General features: G+C 35.1%; 1 non-coding gene and 1 pseudogene across 2 annotated transcripts in view; both read left to right on the forward strand.

Moving 5' to 3' along the window:
• Positions 1-24,100, forward strand: part of LOC108314092 — a 127,621-nt pseudogene that overhangs the window by 97,842 nt on the left and 5,679 nt on the right. The window lies entirely within an intron of this gene.
• On the forward strand, positions 20,486-20,588 carry LOC119473314. The gene has a single exon (XR_005202518.1). It is a non-coding gene; the product is annotated as a U6 spliceosomal RNA (small nuclear RNA).

A 24,100-nucleotide genomic window follows, 5' to 3' on the forward strand; every position in this document is an offset into this window, starting at 1 on the left:
TAATTTTGTATTTTTAGTACAGACGGGGTTTCTCAATATTGGTCAGGCTAGTCTAGAACTCCTGACCTCAGGTGATCCATGTGCCTCAGCCTCCCAAAGTGCTGGGATTACAGGTGTGAGCCACCATGCCTGGCTTTTTTTTTTTTTTTTTTTGCTTCAATAGCAATTTTATTACATTATTGATTAGGCATTTAATGGTGCTATTTTACATGATTCTCATGCTGCTCTCCTTTATCCTTCTGCTTTTTCTCCTTTTCCCTCACCTTCTTCTGTTACTCATATCTCCTAAAAGTCATCTGAAGACAAATTAGACTTGGGATAGTCACCATAATGCTTTGGGAAGGTTGCCGCAGAAATCCGCTCCTCAGACATTTCAACAAGTTGGTTTTATCACATACGATTTAGCCACAGTTTTTAAAATTTATTCATTTATTTTGGATGGATAATAAATGTACATAGTTTTGGGGTAGGCATATTGAGTTTTAGCTGTCTGTAAAATATTGGAAATATCTGACAGACAGTGGTATAAGGTTCCGAGGCTTAAGAGAAACAAAGACTAAGAAGAACAGGGTAAAAATGTTGCTGTTCAAATCAAGGAAGAAAAGCATTTCAAGGATAATTGAGTACTAAACAGGTTGAACACCAAAATGAGGTCCTTATCTCAACATCAGCCCATTGGCTGGTGGGCTTTTCCATGACTACCCAACTCAGATCTTCTATGCTCATTTTTTAAAGAGCTGACTGTTATATCCATATTTTCAGACATTAGTTAATGCATAGCACTGTAAGTATATATCTAAAAATAATAACTATTTACATCATTCCCAAATATTGCCTGTTACTTGAATTCACTAATTGTATGCCCTTATAAGAACAGTCAATATATACTATTAATGATGGTTGCAGGCATAAGGATAGAGTTTAACATTGGCTGGATGTAGTGGCTCATACCTATAATCCCAAAACACTTTGGGAGGCCAAGGCGGATGGATCACGAAGTCAGAAGATCAAGACCATCCTGGCTAACACGGTGAAACCGCATCTCTACTAAAATACAGAAAGTTAGCCGATTGTGGGGGTACACACCTGTAGTCCCAGCTACATGGGAGGCTAAGGCAGGAGAATTGCTTGAAGCCGGGAGGTGGTTGCAGTGAGCCGAGATCAAGCCACTGCACTCTAGTCTGGGAGACAGAGCAAAACTGTCTCAAGAAAAAACAAAAAGAGTTTAACATTCTATTAGATCTCTATGATCCACTTAATTTCTTTGCAGAACCAGTATTTATACTCTGATTATAATTCCAAGAATTGTCCTTTTCTTGATGGGGTAGAGATTATACCCATTATCCAAAAATGTGTCCTTTTAGTGAAGACAGAAGAGCTCTATCTATGATGTATTATATATATTTGATAGCAGTTACATTTATCTTAATCTTACCTGACCAACCTACTGCATTTGGCACAGTGAAAATTTTCTATTTCTTGCATCTCCTTTGCAAATTTATTCTTCTGTTTCTGCCATAAAATATCTTAGTTCCTCAAGCTTTAATTATGCTGCTTCTTCCTTTACTTCCCTATACTCTTTCTTCCAGGCAATATGAGACAAGCATAAGGCATAGCAGCACAAATGACTACCACTGCTATCTAGAAAAATCACCTAGTCTACATTTTCACTATCAAAATTATATTAATGTGCCCCACAGTAAATCCATGGTATACACCTTTCTGGGCAGGTCTGACCTGGTCTTGGTTATGAAGCTGAAGTCTGGATGAGTAATGACATAAGGTTCTGTGTATATCAGAGAAAGTTTACTTGTTTATATACCTATTATTCAACAATTTATGAAAATTACATATTAATTTCCAGCATAATTACATGCATCTCATTAAGTGGCACCAGGATCCATGGAGTTACATCTAAGAGACCTAAGCATCTTCAGAGCATCTTTTTTCCACAAAACTCATAACCAACCCATAACCAAGACCTGTCATTTTTCTCCTTAATCATCTCTTTAATCCATTGATTATTATTTTTTAAATTGTCACTGCCATCAAAGTTCAAAACACAGCCAGTTTTACCTGACCATTGTACTACATGTTTAGTTTTCTGTCATTCATTCTGTCTTTCCCCAATTTATTGTACATACTACAATCAGAGTGATCTTTAAAAAGACAAAGATGATAATGTCATCTCAACTGAAACTCTTCAGCAATGTCCCATTGCTTCTAGGAGCTAAAAAAAAAAAAATGGACTTAGCATTTAAGGCCCTAATTCTCCAACCTCATCTTGCAATATTCTATCCCTTTTCTCTGCACTCTAACCTTACCAGCTCTCTTTAAGTTTCCTGAACTTGTCACACGGCTTTTGTACACATTGTCTACAAATGTATATTTGTACGTATGCAGACATATATTGTCCATACGTATAAAATGTTAAACCTATAGTTCCACCTCCTGCCATTCCTCTCTGTGAATGCCGTGGACTGCAGCTGCCTCGAATTGGCTATCCTGTCCTCTTCCCGACTACGATATTTTCTTATTTTCAATGGGTTTATCAAGATATAACCCCATTGTAAGTCAAGAATATCTGTACTATATTCCAGACTTTACTATTTATATCTTCCTTATGTTCACACAGAAAGATGCAAAACCCAAAATTGATTAGATTTTTAGCACATGATCCACAATGCTATCTTACGAAAAGAATTACAAATGTAACTCATTCAAACTAAATTTGTTCAATAATAGTCTAACCATAATACCTCTTAATTTACTGTAATATAGGAACCCATAATTTATATACACTGAGGTAATTGTTACTGTTTCTCTATTCAAATCAATAAACAGTCCTCAACTGTTAGACCTAAGTCTTGGAAACTAATCAACTTGAGAGTTACATGTTAATCTGTTTCTTTCTATGCTTTATTTGACTATCTGGTGCATATACAGATGACATGTTTACAGATTTTCCCATTTGAGATATCAGTGACCAGAACTGTATTTTTTCTTTTGTAGTCAAGCTTTGATCATTATTTTCTAAGTTCTTTACAACTCTTGTATTAGTTAACATATAAAAAGAATTCAGTAAAATGCCTGAGACATTGATGGTGCTCAATAAATGTTATTTACCCAACTAACCTTAGACACTATTTTAATTTACTTTAATGTTTTCTCAAATTTACACATTATTATGCTTGTCTTATTAAAAATATAAAAATTCATAAGTGCTTTTATTTTAACAATTTTTAAGTTTTTTTTTCCTTGAAGCAATCTATAGGGAAAAATAACTTGACAATTTTAATAACTCTGACAAAAATATTAAGCACTATCTTTAGGGGCCAAAAGAAAAAAAACAGTGGCAGAAAGTGACAGGAAGTAAACAAGGACAACAATGCTACAACAAAAATATGTCCTGTGACCAGAAAGACCAGTGAAGTTTTATTATTTAGGAGGGTTGGCAAAATGGTATTTATGTTATTTACAGGAAGACAAGTGGGGAGTAAAAAGAGATACCAGGAATATGCAGAAAGAATGTGATATATTCCAGAGCATTTAAGCACCATGACCCAGATGGAGTTAAGAATGAAAGTCAGGGATAGGTGAGATGAGGCTGGATAGGCAGGCACATGCTGGATCAGGGAAGTCTGTGTATTTGACTTTACTGAGCAGAAAAACATTGAAGGATTTAAAGAATACAAGTAATGTGATGAGATTTGGCTTTTGGAAACCTCACTGTAGTTGCAGCAGCATGTGCTTTCATTTAACAAGGCCTCTCCAAAGAGAAAATGGGGGCAGTTTAAGAGCTATATAATTTACAGTAATCCATATGACAGCTATTACAAATACAGTGTATCAATTTACTGCTTTTTGTAGTGGATGAAGAGAGCAACCCTTGGATTACAGCACTAATGATAACTAACCTTTTCCCCCATAAATGCAAAGATTGCATAGAAAACAATTATATCAGACTAATGCAATTTATTTCTCTGATGTCATCTATCTGGGCTTCTGTAAGGACCGATCCAGTTCCAGCTGGAAATCAAAATAACAAGCTAGACTGATACAATCTAGAACACTCCACCACTGAGAGAAAGAACATGAAATTCGAGGAAGGGTTGATTACTTTTGTTTGGGAACAGAGAGTAGCAGGTGGATGATCTGCCTATAGCTAGTGTTGTTTAGTATCTTTATTCATCAATGTCTGGGGGCTTACCTATTAGTTTTTTATATTATAAAAGGTTTCTTGAACTTGATTACTTGAAAAAGCAAACATCTTTACATTTTTAATCTATATTATACAGATGAAAGTACAGTGTAAATAAATGAAAAGCAATAAATGAAGAAGAAGAAAACAAATTGTAAGTAAAAAAAAAAAAATTGTACCATAAAAGTTGAATGTGTTCCTGAGGCCATAAAGATCCTCATATATATAAGTGCATTCATGAATTAAATTATGCTGGTAGTTTAACATGCATGCATTTTCCTGCAATGTGCAAATAAAAGTATGTAGGAAATTTAAATGCTTCCCCTTAAAGGAGCAGTTCATCCTACTCAAAGAAACACATTTATTTTGACCTCATCTTTCAATAACAATACTGTTATAAACACTTATACTTACTAATTTAATTCTCACAATAATCCTATAAAACAGGCACTATTGTGTCTCCTTTTAAAGACAATGAAGCTGTTGGCCAGGCGTGATGGCTCACACCTGTACTACCAGCACATTGGGAGGCCAAGGCGGGTGAATCATTTGAGGTCAGGAGTTCGAGACCAGCCTGGCCAACATGGTGAAACCCTGCCTCTACTAAAAATACAAAAATTAGCTGGATGTGTTATGGGGCTCCTGTAATCCCAGCTACACAAGAGGCTGATGCAGGAGAATTGCTTGCACCTGGGAGGCAAAGGTTATTGTGAGCCAAGATTGCACTACTGCACTCCAGCCTGGGTTACAGAGAGAGGCTCTGTCTCAAAAAAGCAAAAAAAAAAACAAAACAAAACAAAAAAAAATGAGGAAGTTAAGTAACTTATTATAGTCACTAGTGAATTATGGAGTAATTTCAAGATCTAGAGAAAAAATTTTAGCAGATAAAGATTTAAACAAAACTCAAGTTATTAGAAATAGGTCCTGGTCATTATTTAGTGTCACTTTTGAATACTCACTATGAGAATATATGCTTTATAAAGCATGATCAAAATTTGATTTGATGTAATGCACACTAACATGTCAAATATATCAGAAATATTTTTTAACAGTGACCTAGTAAGGATGATTTTGACCCAAGTTATTATTTCAAGAGAAAACTGGAGGAGACTATTTCTAGCAGAATATTTTTTATCCTCTGGAGACCTTTCAGATGCCAACAGCTGGACAGATGATGAAGAATGCATCATGACAAAACTGACCTAAAGCTTTCAATAAGATTCACAGTGTTATTCTTATTTGCAGATACTTTTTAGCTGCTCTATTGCAATTTAGAAAACCATCACTCCAGGGAGAAGCATGGTCTACTATTTAGTATATTGCATAACATTAAGATCCACTGAAGTTTGCTGGTTCTTTGAAATAAAATGAATCTTTAGTGCTTGACATTATCCCGCATCATAAATTCCTAAGGAATGGAAAAAGCTTTGATTGCCTTATCTTGAGAACTTGAAAGTATTCCCATTTGAAGAAGTCAGAATCCTTGGGAGGTATTTTATTATCACTGAGAAGACTCCAGAATATAGTCTGTGGCTGCCAGTTGTTCATTCTTATACCATTTTTTATGGAAAATCTAATGACTTGTATTTTTATTGCCTTTTCATTCAATATTTATAGAAAGCAACTTCTTAAGACGACAGGAAATTGAAATCTTCCATAAAACATTTCACCCATTTTGTCTTGTAAGATAGAGTTCTTATATTAAAATAGTTAATGAAATTAATGTCAATTTAAATTTTATTAAAAAATGAGTAAATGTTGCTCAGGTAAGAATAAAGGAATGTGGAAAGAGTGGGAGGAGTTGAAGAGGACACTGTTTTTTGGTTTGGATAACTAGACAGATACTGATGCCATTAAGAGAGAAAAGAAAACCTAGGGGAGAAAGCAGGCTTGGGGTGGAGTGGTGTGGAAAGGTAGCAAAATCAGCAGTGCAGCTTTGAGTATGTCCATCGAAATACAGTGTGCTGTGATGGCTAAGACCTCATCACTGGAACCATTTGGCTTTCAATGAAACCCTGGCCCACATTTTCTATTTGTGTGCAATAGAAAAAGTTATAAAGTATCTGTATGCCTCAGTTGTACCTCCTATAATATGGAGACAGCAATTTTGTCTATCAGAGTTGTCAGAAGTAAATAGTAAATTCACTTAAAATATAATATAAATAAATACTGCTTTACATAAAGCACTTAAGAACATGAGTGGAAACAAAATAATTTCTAAATTTGAGTTAAGAAGTAAAAAGAAAGTCAACATGGAAAATATAAACAACTGTAGTGATGGCAGGCAGTAAAATTGCCTGAGGAGGGAGTGTCTCTCATCAGGCAAGATTTGCTTCAAAGGCCACTTTCAGAACTTACTTTATTTTTTAATTTTAAATGCTTATTAAATCAGATTGGGTAGCCACACAGGAAAGGAAGGAAAGAGGTTACATGAAATTTTTATAAGCAAAAGGAAAAGCACTTAGACACTTTTCATAGAAAATAGAAAATCATGTGGTTCCATCCTTCAGGACAGGAAGCACAGCCCACTGCATTGTCAACGGGAAAGGCGTTTCTTCACACTACAAGTGAAGGAAAGGGAGACGGAACACAGAATTGAGCAGAGGAAAGAATGAACAGCCTATGGCAATGTGAGATTCTTGTGGAATTGATACCTGTGGTATAAAAATAGATGCAAAGGGTTTTTTTTTTTTTTTTTGGGTCTTTTTTTTTTTTTTTCAACCAGGTAAAGTTGCAAGTGTGTAGAGCAGAACAAAAACCCATGAAGATTCCTGATGAGTCAAGGAGAAAGTATTCTATTGGAATTTGATAGCGGAATGCTGGATTAGATTAAATATGCAGATTTTAATTTTGAGGTTAGCTAGAACCTTCCGTACCTCAATCTGTGCCTTTGTTTTAGCATTACCTAATTTTTAAGCATTACGTAAGTTTTAAGCAATACCTAAGTTTTAGCATTACCTAGTTTTTTTCCTGCTCCATGCAAACTGTTAGCTTTTACCTTAAATGTTTATTTATTTATTTATTAAGTTCTGGGGTACACGTGAAGATCATGCAGGATTGTTGCATAGGTACATACATGCCAATGTGGTTTGCTGCCTCCATACCCCCATCACCTACATCTGGCATTTCTCCCCATATTATCCCTCCCCGACCTCCCCACCCCTCACTGTCCCTCCCTTGGCCCCCCCCAACAGACCCCAGTGTGTGATGCTCCCCTCCCTGTGTCCCTCTGTTCTCACTGTTTAACAAGCGCCTCTGAATGAGAACATGTTGTGTTTGATTTTCTGTTCTTGTATCGGTTTGCTGAGAATGATGGTTTCCAGATTCATCCACGTCCCTGCAAAGGACACGATCTCATCGTTTTTGATGGCTGCATAATATTCCATGGTGTATATGTGCCAGATTTTCCTTGTCCATTTTATCGTTTATGGGCATTTGGGTTGGCTCTAGGTCTTTGCTATCATCAATAGTGCCACTATGAATGTACTTGTGCATGTGTCTTTATAATAGAATGATTTATAACCCTTTGGGTATATACCCAGTAATGGGATTGATGGGTCAAGTGGAATTTCTATTTCTAGATCCTTGAGGAATCGCCACACTATCTTCCACAATGGTTGAACTAGTTTACATTCCCACCAACAGTGTAAAAGTGTTCCTATTTCTCTACATCCTCTCCAGCATCTGTTGTCTCCAGAATCTGTTGTCTCCAGATTTTTTTAATGATCACCATTCTAACTGGCATGAGGTGGTATCTCAATGTGGTTTTGATTTGTGTTTCTCTAATAATCAGTGATGATGAGCATTTTTTCATATGTTTTTTGGCCTCATATATGTATTCTTTTGAAAAGTGTTTGCTCATATCCTTCTCCCACTTTTGGATGGATTTGTTTGTTTTCTTTCTTGTATATCTGTTTTAGTTCTTTGTAGATTCTGGATATTAGCCCTTTGTCAGATGGGTAGATTGCAAAAAATTTTTCCCATTCTGTTGGTTTCCAGTTCACTCTAATGATTGTTTCTTTTGCTGTACAGAAGCTCTGGAGTTCAATTAGGTCCCATTTGTCTATTTTGGCTTTCACTGCTAATGCTTTTGGTGTTTTAGTCATGAAGTCCTTGCCTATGGCTACGTCCTGAATGGTTTTGCCTAGATTTTCTTCTAGGGTTTTTATGGTGGTAGGCCTTATGTTTAAGTCTTTAATCCATCTGGAGTTAATTTTAGTGTAAGATGTCAGGAAGGGGTCCAGTTTCTGCTTTCTGCACATGGCTAGCCCCAACACCCTTTATTAAACAGATAATCCTTTCCCCATGGTTTGTTTTTGTCAGGTTTGTCAAAGATCAGATGGTTTTAGGTGTGTGGCATTGCCTCCAAGGCCTCTGTTCTGTTCCATTGGTCTCTCTCTCGGTTTTGGTACCAGTACCATGCTGTTTTGATTACTGTAGCTTTGTAATATAGTTTGAAATCAGGTAGCATGATGCTTCTGGCTTTGTTCTTTTTGCTTATGATTTTCCTGGCTATGTGGGCTCTCTTTTGGTTCCATATGAAGTTTAAGGTGTTTTTTTCTGGTTCTGTGAAGAAGGTCATTGGTAGCTTGATGGGATAGTGTTGAATCTATAAGTTATTTGGGGCAGTATGGCCGTTTTGATGATATTGATTCTTCCTAACCATGAGCATGGGATATTTCTCCATTTGTTTATGTCCTCTCATTTCCTTAAGCAGTGGTTTGTAGTTCTCCCTGAAGAGGTCCTTTACATCCTTTGTTAGCTGTGTTCCTAAGTATTTTACTCTCTTTTTAGTAATTGTGAACGGGAGTTTACTCATGATTTGGCTCCCTGTTAGTCTGTTATTGGTGTATAGAAATGCTTGTGATTTCTGCACATTGATTTTGTATCCTGAGACTTTGCTGAAGTTGCTTATCAGTTTCAGGAGATTTGGGGCTGAGATGATAGGGTCTTCTAAATATACAATCATGTCATCTGTATATAAAGACAATTTGACTTCCTATTTTTCTAATTGAATAGTCTTTATTTATTTTTTTTTTCTTTCCTAATTGTTCTGGGTAGAACTTCCAATACTATATTGAATAGGAGGGGTGACAGAAGGCATTCTTGTCTAGTGTCAGATTTCAAAGGTAATGCTTCCAGTTCTTGCCGATTCAGTATGATGTTGACTGTGGCTTTGTCGTAAATAGCTTTTATTGTTTTGAGATATGTTCCTTCGATACCTAGTTTATTGAGAGTTTTTAAGCATAAAGCGCTGTTGAATTTTGTCGAAGGCCTTCTCTGCATCTATTGAGATAATCATGTGGTTTTTGTCTTTGGTTCTGTTTATGTGGTGGATTACGTTTATAGACTTGCATATGTTGATCCAGCCTTGAATCGCCAGGATGAAGCCTACTTGATCATGGTGGCTAAGCTTTTTGATGTGCTGTTGCAATCAGTTTGCCAGTATTTTACTGAAGATTTTTGCATCAATGTTCATCATGGATACTGGCCTTAAGTTTTATTTTTTTTTGTTGAGTCTCTATCAGGTTTTGTTATCAGAATGTTGGTCTCATAAAATGATTAGGGAAGGATTCCCTCTTTTTGTATTGTTTGGAATAGTTTCAGAAGGAATAGTACCAGCTCCACTTTGTATGTCTGGTAGAATTCAGCTGTGAACCCAACTGGACCTGGACTTTTTTTGGTTGGTAGGCCATTAATTGCTGCCTCAACTTCAGCCTTGTTATTGGTCTGTTCATGGTTTGAACTTCTACCTTGTTTAGGCTTGGGAAGATGCAAGTGTCCAGGAATTTATCCATTTCTTCCAGGCTTACTGGCTTATGTGCATAGAATTTTTTGTAGTCATCTCTGATTGCAGTTTTTATTTCCGTGGAGTCAGTGGTGATATCCTCTTTAACATTTTTTATTGCATCTATTTGATTCTTCTCCCTTTTCTTTTTTATTAATCTGACTAGCGGTCTATTTTGTTGATCTTTTTAAAAAAAACCAGCTCCTGGATTTATTTGGTTTTTTTTTTGAAGGGTTTTTTGTGTCTCTATCTCCTTCAATTCTGCTCTGATCTTGGTTATTTCTTGTCTTCTGCTAGCTTTTGAGTTTTTTTAATCTTGCTCCTCTAGCTCTTTCAATTTTGAAGATAGGGTTTCGATTTTAGATCTTTCCTCGCTTCTCATGTGGGCATTTATTGCTATGCATTTCCCTCTAGACACTGCTGTAAATGTGTCCTAGAGATTCTGGTACATTGTGTCTTCATTCTTGTTGGTTTCAAAGACCATCTTTATTTCTGCCTTCATTTCATTGTTTATCCAGTCAACATTCAGAAGCCAGTTGTTCAATTTTCATGAAGTTGTGCAGTTCTGAGTTAGTTTCTTAATTTTGATGTCTAATTTGATTGCCCTTTGGGATTATAGGCATATGCACCATGCTTGGCTAATTTTTCTGTTTTTAGTTGAGATGGGGTTTCCCCCTATTGTCCAGGCTGGTCTTGAACTCCTCACATCAAGTGATTTGCCTGCCTTGGCCTCATAAAGCTTACTGTTTTGCAGAAGTCATTTATTCAGCAAATATTTATTGAGTGCCTACCAGATACCAGTCACTGCACAAGGCACTAGGTATATGGTATCTCCAAACAAGAGACAAAATCCTAGTCCTTAGGGAGTGCTAGTGTGGTCTGTAATATCTTAGTAAGGTCTTTGGCATATGACCTAGAGTTAACACAATGTGTATTTTAGTTTTGCAAAGAAGGGGCTTGGTCTCTAAGGTTTCTTCCACTTCTATAATTGTTTTGCTGTGATTCCAGTGCAACTCTTTGATCAAGCTACTTTATGTGAATCATTTCATTGTTTTAAAGGAATAAACTCGATTATATTGTTTTTTATTTGGCAAAACTGTGATTCTGTTGAAACAATTACTGTACACATTAAGGTATATGTCAGATACTCAGATTAAAATTCCTAAATGTGTAATATTCTAGTTTTCTCTGCATAAAAAATTAAAATAGACTTAAAAATTCAATATTCACTTCTAAAATGATATAGCTGGGTACAAATAAACAGGCGCCTGAGCTGGTTCACAGACAAGGAAACTTTTATGTAAAAATCAGTATGATTTCTAAAATACTATGCTAAACTACATGTCTATGGAATATTGTTAAGGTAAAGTGTTGAGACTTACATAGTACCTCTGTTTCTATGCAGAGAAAGAAATGGCCATACTTCAGGAACCGCAGTTCTTATGAGAGGGTATTTAGGCCTCTTGAATTTTTTGTGTAGAAGGGCATTTTTTTAAGGTAGTGGTAATCACCTTTTATTGTGTGAACATTGAATGGTTAAACAAAAGTTTGCCTTGTAGAGATTTTAAAAGGTGAGAGAATTCTAGAAATAAATGTTATATCTAATTATTATATCCTTAAAGATAAAAATCCTTGTTGAAATTTTTTTAGAAGTGCTAAATTACATAGTCTTAGACATTAACATGTTTGTAGAAGAATATAGCAGATATATTGTATCATTTGAGTGAATATTCCCAATTAGGCTTTCTAGGCTCTATTTTAACTGAGTTACATTGCATAGGAATGAACCTAACTTTTATAGGTTATAAAAACTGTTGCCACCATTGCACAATTTTGTCCTAATCTATCTATCTATGTATCATCTATCTATCGATCTCTATCTATCTATCAGTAGATAGATAGACATCGAGATCGATAGATAGCTACTTGGTGGGGCATGTGAAGTTACAGTTTGCACAAGTTCATCTCATTTGTATTCCAGTGATTTTATTTCTTCTATTTTTTCTTCAAACAGTATATACACATTAAGGGGATTTTTTTAGACAGTAAAAACTTTGACAGATTTCCATTTGTCAAAAAGTAATGATTTATTGATAATTATGTGGTAATATTTTTTAGAATCCAGCAGTTACTTTAAGGCTGAATTTATAATTAATAACATGTGTTGATACTGGATAGTATGAATTCTGCATTGAGAAATTGAATAGCATACTACTGAGTTTGTTGGAATATGAAAATTTCTATAGATACATGAATTCTTGAAGGATAGTCATAACTAGATTAATATTTTTGTTTTAGTTTAATAGTTTGAGGTGCCTGTTTGGGATAATGATAGATAATTTAGATGAATTTAAGGAAAAAAAAGTTATATGCAGAAATGTTGAACGCCCATTCCTTACCCTCCAAATAGAAGTAATTGAGTTACAATATTTTATCCAAAAGTTTCCAGTTCCACTGTCTTGTGTTTTCATGCTGAAATTATTTTTGCAGTTTTCCTTTGAGTGCCAATTTCTTACTAGTACTCTTTCTTAATGTAACATGGTTACCTAGAATGCATTTAAACTATTTTTGTATAGTGTAAATTGAAACACGCACATTTTGTACATTGTGCTTTCTTTTGTGGAACATAGGCAGTGTGACCCAGTTCTTTTCCATCATTCGGTTGTACTGACCCAGGAATGTTGGTCATGTCAAACATTAAAAATGACCACTCTTTTAACTGAAATTTACTTTTAAATGTTTATAGGACTCTGTGCTGTGAAGTGATCTGAAATTTGTAGTATTTTTGTCATGAAGTGTACTGCTCCTGATTATTGTAATGTAATAAAAATAATTACAGTGTAAAAAAAGAGAATTCTGATTCAGTAGTTCTCGGATGTAGCCAAAGTTTCTGTATTTCTTACATTCTTCCAAGTGATCACGATGATTCTGTTGCAAGGGGTCCAAGCTATACATGTTGAGGAGCAAAACTATACAGTTACTCATGCAACATATCAAAGATAACACTATGTACAGGAGACAGGTGCGCACATGCACGCACACACACACACACACACACACACACACACACACACCCTTGATTCCTAAGGAATTATTACATATATGAAGTATATAATTCATTTGTCCTTGTAAATTTGCACAGATTATTTTCTTTTTACCTCTAGTGTAACAATCTTTCTCTTCCTTATCAACTAATACATCCCTGCCCGCAACATACTTTGTGCAATTCATTTTTATAATAGGCACTGAGTCATAATTCTCTGAGGCAGGAATTGAGTTCTTATTATTATCCCCATTACTGAAATATTTTCATTTAATGAATATGAGATGTTGCCCACAGGAGTCTTTCAATCAGGTGGAGAAACACGATTAATTGTTTTAATGTACAGTGAAGATTGGAAACAGACCATAGAAACTCTTAAAATTGTATTCCTAAGATAATATTTTTATATATATGGATTATTTTTTTAAGTTCCAAAAAATTTTGGCTCATAGACCTATGTTGAAAACCCCAATGTGTTATCAAGAGAAAGGAGAAAGAAATGGGAGACAGTATGCTCTGTTAACAAAAAGAGCTGAACTCTGTAAAATATTTAAAGAGGTTTAAGTCTGAGCCAAATATGAGTGACCATGGTCTGGAATACAGTCTCAAGAGATCTTGAGAACATATGCCCAAGTCAATCAGGCTAAGCTTGGTTTTATACATTTTAGGGAGACAGAAGAACAAGTAAAGACATAAATTAATACATGTAAAGTATATACTGGTTTGGTCCAGAAAGGCAGAACAACTCAAAACCAGGGGCTTATAGGTCATAAATCCATTAAAAAAATATCTAATTAGCAATTGGTTGAAAGAATTAAGCTTCAGCCAGGCACACTGGCTAACACCTGTAATCCCAGCACCTCAGGAGGCAGAGGAAGGGGCATCACTTCAGGTCAGGAGTTTGAGACCAGCCTGGCCAATATGATGAAACCCTGTTTCTGCTAAAAATTAGCCAGGCATAGTGGCATGTGCCTGTAAGCCCAGCTACTGAGGAGGCTGAGGTCTGAGAATCGCTTGAACCCAGGAGGCCGAGGTTGCAATTAGCTGAAATGGCAACATTGCACTCCAACCTGGGGGACAGAGCAAAGCTCTGACCCTAAATAAATAAATAAATAAATAAACTAGAAAATAGTTGAAGCTTCTTCTGGTGATTCACCTTTCTTTTAGCTTGAATACTTTCTCTTGATCAGGAGCCTCAGATTCCTTTTGTATACATGTTGGTTTCTCTAAATTTGGAGCCAGAAAGTAACTGGAAATTAAAGATTTTATAATATAAAAAACAAAATTACATTGATTCTACTATACATATTTTATTCTACTTTTGGATGAAAATCTCAAACATTTTTGCCTGCTCTATACAATTATAAACCCTCTTGCCAATATTGTCAAAATTAATCTTCAAAATATGCTTATTATAGTGCAAAACTTACTGTGAGCACACAAGAATAGTATTTTTAGTCCCTAAATTATACACAGTTTATGTTAAATTATTAACATGAAGTCTGTATGTAAATAAAGGAACTTGGCTAAATTAAAATTTCATTATCACTAAAAATGCAGCTGTATTTATATCTTCCACAATAAGGAAAAGCCAGCTCTTCAACTGAAAAATTTATGTATAAAATCTTTCTTCTCCGAGTGAAAGTTAGGTAATGACATATGTTTGCTTCAAGGATTTCCAAATGCTTTACATAGCAATTGGTGTTGAATATGCCTTCTTCCTGGGCATATAACCCTTCTGACTTATGCCACATAACACACCTACTAGTTAAACAAAAGTCAGTGACATGAATTATGTTAAGAACATAAAATATTTATTGTTTCTAGTGGATAGTATGTCTTTATTTTTATTTATGAGGAAAGTAGCATAAAGTTAAGAATTTAAATGATTTAAATATCTTTGAATACTTAAAAGAAGGTATCAAAATGGTAGCAAGTATAAATACTTGTAATTTTGGTTTTAAAAATTAGCCCTTAAACCACTAACAATTAAGACTTAATCAATTGTGTGTTTATTTAATGGAGAATCGGTTAACAATAGAGTTTAAGAATTTAATCCAGCTGGGTGCGGTGGCTCACGCCTGTAATCCCAGCACTTTGGGAGGCCAAGGCGGGTGGATCGCGAGATCAAGAAATTGAGACCATCCTGGTCAACATGGTGAAACCCCGTCTCTACTAAAAATACAAAAAATTAGCTGGGCATGGTGGCGCGTGCCTGTAATCCCGGCTACTCAGGAGGCTGAGGCAGGAGAATTGCCTGAACCCAGGAGGCGGAGGTTGCGGTGAGCCAAGATCGTGCCATTGCACTCCAGCCTGGGTAACAAGAGTGAAACTCNAAAAAAAAAAAAAAAAAAAAAAAAAAAAAAAAAAAGAATTGAGTCCATTAGAATTTGGGAGAATTTGCTTAAAACAAAAAAGAATAGAGTCTAATCATAGAACCATTACTTATTAACTGGGTGCAACTGGTTAAGTTTCTTAATCTCTTTAAACCATAGCATTCTCAATTCTAAAATACTGTTACTAAAAATAACCATCCAACAATACTAACATTTATATGAAACCATATAAATAGCCAAAGTAATAGCCAAAGTAATCTGAGGGAAGCAAAAAATAGCCAAAGTAATCTCAGGGAAGAAAAAAAAAATGCTGGAGATACTATACTACCTGTTTTTAAAATTACTACAAAACTATGCTAATCAAAATAGCATCATAGTAGTATAAAAACAGATACACGGACCAATGGAACAGAGAGAGTGTCACAAATAAACCCACACATTTATGGTCAAATGATTTTTGACAAAGGTGCTGAGAGCAAGTAATGGGGAAAGAACCGTCAGTTCAAAAATAGTATTGGGAAAAGCAGATATCCATACGCAGAAGAATGAAACTGGACTCTCATCTCACACCGTGTACAAAAATCAACTCAAAATGGATTAAAGACTAATTTTAAGACCTGATGTAGCAAAACCACTGGAAGAAAACAACAGATTTATGACACATTTTTGGACAGTGATCTTTTGTATATAACCCCAAAGGCACAGGTGACATAAACAAAAGTAGACAAATGGGATCGTATTAAACTAAGAAGATACCACACACCAAAGGAAACAATCAACAAGGTGAAGAGAAAATATTTGCAAATCATAAATTTCATAAGGGGTTAATACCCAAAATCTATAAGGAACAAAAACAACTCAATAGCAGGAAAACAACCCAAGTTAAAAACTAGCAAAGGACTTGAAGAAACATTGATTTAAAGAAGACATATAAGTGGCCAACAGATATATGAAAAGTCACTCAACATTACTAATTATCAGAGCAGTGCAAATTAAAACTACAATGAGATATCACCTCATACCTGTTAGAATGTCTATTATAAAAAAATGATAAGAGTTGGCAAGGATATTGAGAAAGAGATACCCTTGTGCACTTCATAAAAATGTAAATTACTCTAGCTATTATAAAGAACAGTATGCACATTCCAACAGAAAATAAATAAACTACAAATAGAACTATCATATGACCCAGCAATCCCACTACTGGGCATATATCCAAAGAAAATAAAATCAGTATGTCAAAGAGGTGTCTGCACTCCATATTTATTGTAACACTATTCCAATAGCCAAGGAACAGTATCAACCTAAGCTTCCATCAACAGATAAATGGATGAAGAAAATGTGCTATGTATACACAATGGAATTGTATTTAGCATTAAAAAGAAGGAAATCCTGTTATTTGCCACAACCTGGATAAACCTGAAAGATGTTATACTACCTGAAATAAGCCAGGCACAGAAAGACAAATACTGTATGATCTCCCTCATCTGTGAAATCTAAAAAAGTTGATGCATACATATAGAGTAGAATGGTAGTTACCAGAGGCTAGGAGTTGGGAAGGTGGAGGAATAGGGAGATGGAAATTAAAGGGCATAAAGTTGGCTGGGTGTGCTGGCTTATGCCTGTAATCTCAGCAACTTGGGAGGCCGAGATAGGCAGATCATGAGGTCACGAGATCAAGACTACCCTGGCCAACATGGTGAAACTCCATCGCTATGAAAAATACAAAAAGAAAAATTAGCTGGGCGTGGTGGTGCGTGCCTGTAGTCCAAGTTACTCAGGAGGCTGAGGCAGGAGAATCACTTGAACTTGAGAGGTGGAGATTGCAGTGAGCTGAGATTGCGCCACTACACTCCAACTTGGCAACAGAGTGAGACTCCGTCTCAAAAAAAAAAAAAGGCATAAAGTGTCATTTAGACAAAAGGAATGGGTTTTCCAGATCTACTGCATAGCATAGTGGTCACAGTTCATAATAATATATATTATATTTCAAATATATAGGATGTTAAATATTCATCTTGCTGAAAGAATATATTCTGAATGTTCTAACTACAAGAAAATAAGTATATTAATGTATATTAATTAGCTTGATATAATCATTACACAATTTATGTGTATATCTAAACATCACATTGTATCCCATATGTATATACAATTATTGTCAATTTAAAATTTAAACTAAAAATTTTTTAAACAGAAAAAGAAGTAGCTATATTGGATAAAATAAAATATATTACTAAAATTATAAAATTAACTAGCACAGTTTTTGCTATTTGAAGATTTAATGGCATTTTCCATTTAAAGCATTTGGCACAATGTCAATCACAAAGTAACAATTCAATAATTAACAACACAGATTTTTGTTTTTATCGCATTATTGTTAATATTATTTTAAAGTTGAAAGGGTTCCACAAATTTTTTTCAAAAATCTTCAAATATATATCAATGAAGCATTAAGTTATTGGGCACACTTTTTTTTAAATTGAACCATTACAATATCTCTTGAATTGCCATATTCTTTCTGTCTTCAGAGGTACATTTCACTGCATCTTAACCCTTGAATATTATGACAGTTATTTAGTTGGATGCTAGCTTTACTAACAATCAATCAACCCACTCACTATACAACTACCAAAATGATGTTTTTAAAGAATAAGAGTTTGGATATAACTTTGTAGGGTCTTTTTCCCTGCTCTTATCTGCTGAGTACAACTATAATCCCTGGGGGAAGAGAATGCAAAATGAAGCCAAACAATAACTCTAAAAACTAGAAATATGAAGGCAAACTGGTTAGGAACCTCAGGAGTGGAAAAACAATGTAACGACAGAGCATCTTACTATCCTTCACCCAAAAGAAGAAAGCAACCCTGGCCAATGCCTAGGAGGTTCATTCTCTCTTGGATCAAATATGGGTTCTGTCAGCAATACCAGGCAAGTCCAGTACCACTGGTAAAGAGGGTTGATCTGGAGCCATACTAAGAATAAACAGCCAGGGGAAGCATTGTCCTTCCCTGAGATGCTACAGACTACCCCCCCCCTCACTGAGAGTAGCCAAGTGAACCAGTCACAACAAGCTCCTAGACCTTGGAACATGACCTTTGTCCTTACAGGCAAGAAAAGCTTTTTCTTTACCTTGAGCCACTAGGTGATGCAGCAAGGGACAACCCCTCCTGCCCCATTGAGATGGACCAACAAAGACCAGGGGGAGCTTCAACCTCACTGAAAAAATCAAGCAACCAAAAGAGCAAAAAAAAACAAAAAAAAAAAAACAATCTTTGAAACCAAAAAAAAAAAAAAAAAAAAAAAAAAAAAAAGTGGTGTGGAACTACATGTTACAACTATACAGGGAGCTGCCTACTATAATAAAATATTTAAATGTGGCCTAGAATCTTCTAATATAATATCTAAAATGTTCAGGACATAATTAAAAAAGAAAAAATTCTTGACACAGCAAGAACCAGGAATATTTTAACTTGAATGAGATAAGCAATTTAATGTTGCTAACACTTAAGTGAATCAGATGTTGGAATTATACGGCAAGAATTTTAAAGCAGTCATCAAAAATTTTTCTGGAAGCAATTACACATCTCCTTGCAACAACAACAAAAAAGACTTTTTAATCTCAGCAAAGAAATAGAGGTTATGAAAAAGCACCAAATGTAAGTAATAGAACTGAAAGATCTGATAATAAAAATCTAAAGACCTTGCTGGGTAGGTTCAGTAGTAGGCCAGAGATGACAGAGGACAGGATCAGTTAACTTGAAAACCAACAATAGAACTTACACAACTTTCACAACAGAGAGGAAAAAGAGAGAATGAGCACAAGAGAAAGCATGCACAAGAGAGGATGGAAAAATAGGGAAAATAAAACTGCCCCTAGTTGTAGATGTCATGATTGTCTTTGTAGAAAACCCATGCAATCTATAAAAATGCTCCTAGAATGAATAGGTAAGTTGAACATGATTGCTAAATACAAGATCAATACACAAAAATCAATCACATTACTGTATAATACCAAAGAATTTCAGTAGACCAAACTTAAATTATGCTTTTAATTTAAAATGAAAATTAAAAGCATAATACTATTTATAATCAGCCCAATTAAAGTGAAATACTTACTGAGCTGTATATTTACTGAAACATGTCCAAAGCCTATATGTGGAAACTTATTAAATACTGTTGAAAGAAATCAAAGAAAACCTAAGCAAATATAGAAACATAACAGGTTCATAGATTCAAAAATTCAACATTGGAAAAAGATCTCAATTCTCACCAGATTATTCTATGGGTTCAATGAAAATTACTCTCAGTATCGCAGTAAGAATTTGTACAGGCATAGACAAGCTCATTATAAAATATATACAAAAAAACACAGCTCTAGAATAGCTTTTTAAAAAATCTTCATACAGAAGAATAAAATAGAAGAAATTATTTGATATAAAATCTTATTATAAAGTGACAGTAAACAAGGCAGCATGGTATTGACAGAGAGATTATAGATTAATGGAACAGAGTAGAGAACCCAGTACACCTACAGAAATATACATAACTAATTTTTGATAAAGGTACAAAAGCAATTCAAGAGAAAACAGACTCTTTTCAACAAACAGTATTGAAGCAACTGAACATCCATAGGCAAAAAAATAAGCCTTGACCTAAATCTCAAAGTTTATACAAAAATTTATTAAAAATCAATCATAGGTGTTAATGTAAAAGTACAAAACTTTTAGAAAAGATATAGAAGACACTCTTTGGAGTCTAAAGCTAGTGAAGAGTTGTTAGACTTGACATTAAGAGATGATCCATAAATGGCAAAATTGATAACATGGACCCCATCAAAATTTAAATTTTTTGCTTTATGAGAGCTTTTATAAAGAGGATGAAAAGACAAGCTACACAATGGAAGAAAATACTTACAAACCACATGTGTGTAAAAGGGCTGCAATTTACAAGACAGAATGAACTCTCAAAACTCAACAATGGAAAACAATTTAATTAATGGGTGCAAAACATGAACAGACACTTCACCTGAGAGTATGTACAGATGGCATATATGCACATGAAAAGATATTCAATGTCATCAGCCATTAGGGAAATGCAAATTTAAACCACAGTGAGTGCTTGCTTCAGTATCACATATGCTAAAATACTGTGTAAAAGAGATTAGTAAGGCCCCTGCACAAGGATGAAACACAAAGTCGTAAAGCATCCCATATTTTCCATTCCTTTTCTAATGTTTGCAGATAGGAAAACTGAGGCTCCAATAAGCAACGTGACTTTCCCAACTGAGAGTCATTTTAGCTTTAAACTATTTCCAATTCTTCCTCCTCTAATAATCAAAAACCACAATGAGGTATCACTAAGTACTTATCAGAGCAGATATAATTAAAATACTGGTAATGATGTGTGACTACATAGAATTTAATTCTATTTTTTTCTTTTCTTTTTTTTTTTTTTTTTGAGACAGAGTCTCACTCTGTCATCCACACTGGAGTGCAGTGGCACAATCTCGGCTCACTGTAACCTCAGCCTCTCAGGTTCAAGCAATTCTCCTACCTCAGCCTCCCAAGTAGCTGGTATTACAGGAGCCCACCATGCCTGACTAATTTCTGTGTTTTTAGTAGAGACAGGGTTTCCCCATGTTGACGAGGCTGGTCTCGAACTCTTGACCTCAGGTGATCCGTCCACCTCAGCCTCCCAAAGTGCTGGGATTACAGATGTGAGACACTGCACCTGGCCATAATTCTATTTCTACAACATTTTGAAATAATATTTTAGAAATGGAGGAAAAGTTAGTAATTCTCAGAGGTATGGACAGGGGACGGTGATGGGACAGAGGTGTAGGAACAAGATGAATGTGGTTATAAATGGACAACACAAGGGATCTTTGTGATGTTGTTCAGTATCTTGACTGTAGCAGCGTATACACAAACCTGCATAAGTATAGTAAAGTTACATAAAATTAATCACATGGACATACACATATGAGTGCATATAAAACTGGGGAAATTTGAATAACACTGCTACCAGTGTCCATCCCCTAATTGTGATATTATGCTGCAGTTTCTACAGTATGTTACCTGTGGGTGACGGGGAGCCTGCTGGGGAGTCTCAGCCAGCGAGAAGTTCCCAGCCTGGAAGAGGAGTTGCGCAGAAATAAAGAGAGGCAGAAAGATGGGGTCTGGAGGACTAATAGGCAATACCTATGCAGCAAGTTTATTTGTGTCCAGGGTTCCAATATATACCTTTAGATTATAAGGATTGATGTCAGTGTACATTATGTAAGCTATATGATAAGGGGAACAGAAAGTTGCAAAAAACAAATGTCAGCAGAGGGGGTACATAATCACGGGTCATAAAAGGTAAGCAGGTGATGTACTTTATCATTGTTAACAGAACATGTGGTCACAAGGATAACAATCTAGAAGTGTCACAGGCTAAGCCATAAATCTTTATCTGAGTATAGGAATGTCATCTGGTCCTCAAAAGGCTATACTTAACTTGGTAAACAGAGTCATAAAACCCACTCCTCAACAGGAACCGAAAGAGCACACACATCCGTTACCCAGGGTCACTGTAGTCAGAAATAGAGGCTGATGTTATTCTTATTCTCTCCGTTCCTACTTCCCCATAGCAGGAAACTGTCCAGGATCAAGCTCACGCACAGTGAGGCCCAACACTGGGGGGGCTTCATATGGGAGTGTTCCCCACAGTTACCATTGAGGGAAAACATTGTAAAGTGTACATAAGATCTCTCTTTATCATTTCTTACAACTATATATGAATCTAAAATTATATCAAAATTTAAAAGTTAAAATTTACAAATTTTACAGTGGAATACTACTCAGCCTTAAAAAAGGGAAGGAAATCCTGTCATTTGCTACAACAGGAATGAACCTGGAGGACATTCTATTAACTGAAATAAGCCAGAAACAGAATCACACATAGTGTATGGTCTCACTTATATGTGGAAACTAAAAATGTTGATCTCTTAAGAGCAGAGAGTAGAATGGTGGTTACAGGGCTGAGTTGGGGAAGGGAAAAGATGCTGGTCAAAGGGTATGACTTTCTTTTAGAAGAAGTAAGTTAAGGAAATCTATCATAGAATATGGTGAGTACAGTTAATAACAATAATACTGTATTCCTCCAAAATATCTACTATATTTTCCATATATATATTTAAAGAAAATAAGTAATGTATAATAATATACTCATTAGTGAATGATACATTAAAATGTATTTCCATTGAGAGAGAGACATAAAGGTAGAATAATAGTCTTGTCATTAGTAGCTCAGCACTATTTTCATTGGATCTCTGTTATACACAGCAGTTCTCTACCCTTTAATACATCATAAAACATTTAGAAAATGATATTTATGTGCCACATGAAAGTATATGGAGAATTACAGCCTAAGGCAATCAACCAATCTCTTCTAGAAACCTCAATTCCCACCCATTGCAGACTGAAGAGATTACTATGTTAACATACTTGTAATTTTGCATAGCCTTTGAGAAGTTCTCATATAGGCAAAACTTAAGATCTTTTTTTTCACTTTCTGGATGAGAAGCTCTCTAGCATCTGTGGTCTTCCTACAAGTCCAGCTATGCCTTCTTCTATTTTATGCCACATACTGGGAGCTTAAATAATGATTTCTTGTAGTTCAACCCACCAAGCCTCTTGAGTCCTTTCTATGTCTATGCATACTAATTCCTGCCTGGAAGTCTCCTCCTGCCTCATTCATCTAGCACATGCCTTTCCTCTGTCTGCTAATGGGATGATGCAAATCTTTAAAGAGTAAAGTTAAGGTTAAAGTCTATGCTTAAATATAATTTCATTTGTCAGAATTACAAACTTCAAATTTAACAATTTTCTTTCACTGTATTCATCTATTTACGTGATAATATCCTGACTGAACTGTAACACCCTTGGATGAAATAAATACATATTTTTAATCTTTTTTATTAGGATTTGTAAGATATAATGGATAGTCAACACATATTTGTTGAATAAATTTTCTAAATGCTTAGAAGGTATTACTAAAGTTGTATCTATCCCAGAAGAATAACATGTTTATAATATTTTTGTGTAATATGTAGACCTCTTAATTACTGAATGAAAATTATAAATTGTCTCTCCAGAAAAAAATGCTTTCGTATAAAATTTGCACACAATTTCCCCATTGACAGATTCCCCATTTTACTACCTAATGGGCAACTGACTGCTCAGGACTATACAAAAAAGATCTCTGAAAATGGAAACTGATTTTCAGTCTGTTGGACAAACGACTAGTATGATTTGATATTTACAGATATTTTTACCATGTACTAGTGATCAAACAGAATATACTAATTCTTTCAGAATTTAGTGGTTGTTTTGCACTTAATAAATGAAGATAACATTGTACCAAATTATGCATTATGCATTGAGGAAAAAGAAGTCAACCAATATCCAATAAAATTAAAAATGAATTCTCCCCTCACATATAGTTTCCTGTATTATTAACATTTAGTATGAGTGTAGTACATTTGGTACAACTGATGGGCCAGTACTGATAGTAGTTATTAACAAAATCCATAGTTTATATTAGAGTTCACTCTGTGTTGTACACTCATGGGTTTTGGCAAATGTATAACACATAGTCACCATTACAGTATTATACAGAATAGTTTCACTGCCCTAAAAATCCTCTGTATTTCACTTGTTAATCTCTCCTTTCCCTCTGCCTGAACC

Source organism: Cebus imitator, unplaced genomic scaffold (genome assembly GCF_001604975.1).
Source record: "Cebus imitator isolate Cc_AM_T3 unplaced genomic scaffold, Cebus_imitator-1.0 Scaffold148, whole genome shotgun sequence".
Lineage (NCBI taxonomy): Eukaryota > Metazoa > Chordata > Mammalia > Primates > Cebidae > Cebus > Cebus imitator.